This window comes from Trichechus manatus, unplaced genomic scaffold (genome assembly GCF_000243295.1).
Source record: "Trichechus manatus latirostris isolate Lorelei unplaced genomic scaffold, TriManLat1.0 scaffold00128, whole genome shotgun sequence".
NCBI lineage: Eukaryota > Metazoa > Chordata > Mammalia > Sirenia > Trichechidae > Trichechus > Trichechus manatus.
The window spans coordinates 168,478-172,794 of NW_004444064.1; positions in this window are offsets into that span (position 1 = coordinate 168,478).

Sequence of the window (4,317 nt, forward strand, 5' to 3'; positions counted from 1 at the left end):
TGGTTGAATGGACATGGGGAATCAGGGGTAGAAAGGAGGAGTGTGTTGTCACAGTATGGGGAAAGCAATTAGGGTCACATAACAATGTATGTATAAAATTTTGTATGGGAGACTAACTTGAAATGTAAACTTGATTTAAACTACAACAATAAAAAAATAAAACGAATTAGTCAAAAATATTTTTTTTTAGTTCTTCCACTATTTTCCTCTTTTTCCAACCGTGATCTCTAATGAAATGTGCACTTTATCAGCATTGGTCTCAGTATTCTCTACAAAGGTCCTGTACTTGCTTATCCTCCACATTTTATTTGCCCTGCTTTACTTCTTCAGATCCTTTTCCCTTTTTTCCATTGGGATGTCTTCCCCCATCCTCCCCTGTGACCTGATTCACCTGATCTGTCTTCCACTAATGTCTATGGAGCCTTGAGAAAGTTCCTTCCTCTGCTTAAAGCCTAAGGGTGTTTAGGGTGACTGAGAAACCTCCAGGGAGACTGTTAAATGAGCAGATTCCCCTATTCCACCCTCTGTGTCTTTGGGTCTGTTGTTCCGGCATTAAGTCAGGAGGCAGCATTTCAAACAAGAGCTTTATGTGATCTGGGAAGGCGGTTCTCTGACCCCCTTTGAGAAACACTGTCTCAGTGGGGATGGTGGCCAACCCCCCACTCAGTCTCCTTCCTTTAAATCACACACTCTCTCATCTGTGTAAAACAGAGATTCAAAAATATATATCCCTTAATGATACTAATTACTAGTTTCCTTCCCTTTCTGATTTCTGGGGGCTTCATGTTATGTTTATTTTTCATTCCTAGTTGTATTATATACTACATAACAAGTAGTTTGTTAAGCACTTTATATGGATTCTGTCACTTAAAAATAACAAGTGAAGCAGCTACTATTGCTAGTCGTGTTTCATAAACGGGAAATAGAGACAAACTGAAGCATGATTACTAAGCTGTCTTTGATCCTACAGCTGGGAAGTGGTTGGCTAGGACCTAAATTCGTTCATACATGAGACAATTATTTGCATCTCCTAGGTACTGCTCTAGATATAGATGGAAAAAAAGAAAAAAAAAGTGCCTTCATGGAATGCATGTTCTACGGGGAGAAGGAAATACTAAAAGAATATATTTTTTAAATCACACAATGTGTTAAGTGATAAGAAGTATGGAAAGAAAAAAAACAAATAAGGAACAGTTTTAAAGAAGAAAATTAACCAGGAGGACTCTACTTACCAGACATTAAACTAACTATAAGGCCACAGAAATAAAGATCTGGCAATATTGATGGAAAGATAGACAATCGGTCAATGAAACAGAATAGAAGGCCCGGAAAGAAACTGCATTGCCTGGGAAATTGGAGGGAGGGCTTGCCATTAACTGCAAGAAGAGCAGGTTGGGTGGGAGAGATTGGCAATCTGGCTTTCACTGTCAAAGAACCTCAAGACAATTACAGCCTCTACCCTATTAACAATTACAAGAACACCTCCACATTTTTTGGTATTTGCTGGAACAACACCCCACCACCCCATACCAAACTCTATCTTAGTTGCCCAGGGCTGTCATCAATATATATATGTATATATCACAAAGTGGGTGACTTTAAAGAACGGAAATTTATTTATACACAGTTCAGGAGACCAGGAGTTGAAACTGAGGTATTGACCATAGCAATTCCTTCTGTGGACCTTGAGGGAGCAACTGTTCCATGTGTCTTCCCTGGCTTCTTGTTCTTCTGGCAATCTTTGGAGTTCCTTTGTGGCTTAAAGTTGTATCTTCACATGGTGCTTTCCCTCACGTATGTGTCTTTCTCTCAGTCTCAAAAGGGATTAGAACTAGAACACACCCTACTCTGGTATGACTTAACCGATACTATCTTCAAAGAAAGACCCTATTTCTCCAAACAAGGTCACATTTACATGTATCAAAAACAAAAACAAAACAAACAAAAAATCCCCATTACCACTGAATCAATTCCAACTCATAGCAACCCCCCATAGGAAAGAGTAGAACTAACCCATAGGGTCTCCATGGCTGTAATCTTTATGGAAGCAGACTGCCACGTCTTTATCCCACAGAGTGGCTAGTGGGTTCGAACCACCAACCTTTTGGTTAGCAGCTGAGCACTTAACAACTGTGCCGCCAGGGCTTCTTATTCACAGGTATAGGGATTAAGATTTCAAAATATCTTTTTGGAGAACACAATTCATAACACAGTGGTACTTCAATACCATGGAATGCTATTTGGTAATAAAAAGGAAAATGTTATTGGTACAAGCTATAACCTTGTATGAATCTACAGAAAATTACGCTCAGTAAAAAAAAGTCAATTCCAAAAGAGTTCATGCTCCGTAATTTTATTTATGTAACATTTTGAATTGACAAAAAATACAGAAATATGGATCAGTTGCTGTCAGGGCTTGGGAGAGGGGATATTTCAAGGGCAATGAGTGTGACTCTAAAAGGCAACATGAGGGATTTTGTGATGATGGAAATGTTCTGTATTTTGTGTGTTTTATATTTTGTGTGTCAACATCCCGGTTGAGACATGTACCACAGTTTTGCAAGATTTTACCACTGGGAAAACTAAGCAAATGATCTCCGTATTATTTTTTATGACTATATAAATCTATAGCAATCTCAAAATAAAATGTTTAATTAAAAATAAATTCCACTGTAGCCAACACAGTGAGAATACTTTAATCATAAGTCTGTAGTAGTTTTGAATTTTTTTCTTTAGGGTATTTTATGAATGAGCATTCATCTTTGGTCCTTGTTATTCTGATTAGACATGGTGTTAATTCTCAGGAGAAAGTGGAGAGTGGGAAGAATATTGAGCAGAATCAATAAGCTGGCCACATTTTTTTCTTCTTCTTAATTAGAACTTTGTATTTTGGATTTCTTTTGCTCTTCACATTAGATTCTTTTGTAAAGTGAAGACATGTGTGATGTTCCTTTGATGTGTGCAAGTTACTACATCTGTGTCTCTCAGCTGCAAACCTACACTTGTATCAGCTCCTTTGTGAGGCTGGGGCTGGGAGTGTGCACACCATTATTTCTGCTTTGCTTGCTGGTTCCTTACCAGTCTTCAGTAACTGCACCCCTGTCATGGATTGAATTATGTCCCCCAGAAATGTGTGTATCAATCTGGCTAGTCAATGATTCCCAGTATTGTGTGGTTGTCTTCCATTTTGTGACTGTAATTTATGTTAAAGAGGATTAGGGTGGAATTGTAACACCTTTACCGTGGTCACATCCCTGATCATATGTAAAGGGAGTTTCCCTGGGATGTGGCCTGCACCACCTTTTATCTCTCAAGAGATAAAAAGGAAAGGGAAGTGAGCAGAGAGGGGGAAACTCATACCACCAAGAAAGCAGTGCTAGGAGCAGAGCATGTCCTTTGGACCCGGGGTTCCTGTCTCAAAAACTAAAAATAAAAAAATAAGGAAAGAAAACCTAACTTATTGCTGTCAAATTAATTCTGACCCATAAGTGACCCTATAGGACAGACTAGAACTGCTCAGTAGGGTTTCCCAGGCTGTACTCTTTATGGAAGCAGATCGCCACATCTTTCTGCTGTACAGTGGCTGGTGGTGTTGAACTGCCAGCCTTTTGGTTAGCAGCCAAGTGCTTTGTCACTGCACCACCAGGGCTCCTTTCTTCCACCACAGGGAGAGATACAGGCAGGTAGGTTGAAGGCTGGTGGTGGCAGTGGACTTGCTTTTCTTTTTTTTTTTTTTTCTTTTTTCAGATTACTTTTATTTTTTTATTGCTGTAATTAAATGAAGTTTACATTTCAAGTTAGTCTCCCATACAGAAATTTTTTCTTTTTTTACATACATTGTTATGAGACCCTGACCGCTCACCCCATTCTGTGACAGCACACTCCTCCCCTCCACCCCTGATTCCCCATGAACATTCAACCAGCTCCTAACTCTCTCTGTCCTCCCATCTTACCTCTGGACAGAAGCTGCCCCTTTGGTTTCTTGTACCTACTTGACCAAGAGGCACATTCTTCACAAGTATCACTTTATGTCCCACAGTCCAGTCCAATCCCTGTCTGAAGAGTTGGCCTCGGAAATTGTTTTCATTCTGGGGTGCTAGAGAGTCCAGGAGCCATGCTTTCCGGGGCACCTGCAGTCCCAGTCAGAACATTAAGTCTGGTCTTCTTACTAGAATTTGGGTTCTGCAACCCATTGTTCTACTGCTCCATCAGGGACCCTCTATTGTGTTCCCTGTCAGGACATTCATTGGTGGTAGCTGGGCACCATTTAGTTCTTCTGGTCTCAGGCTGATGAAGTCTCTGGTTTATGTGGCCCTT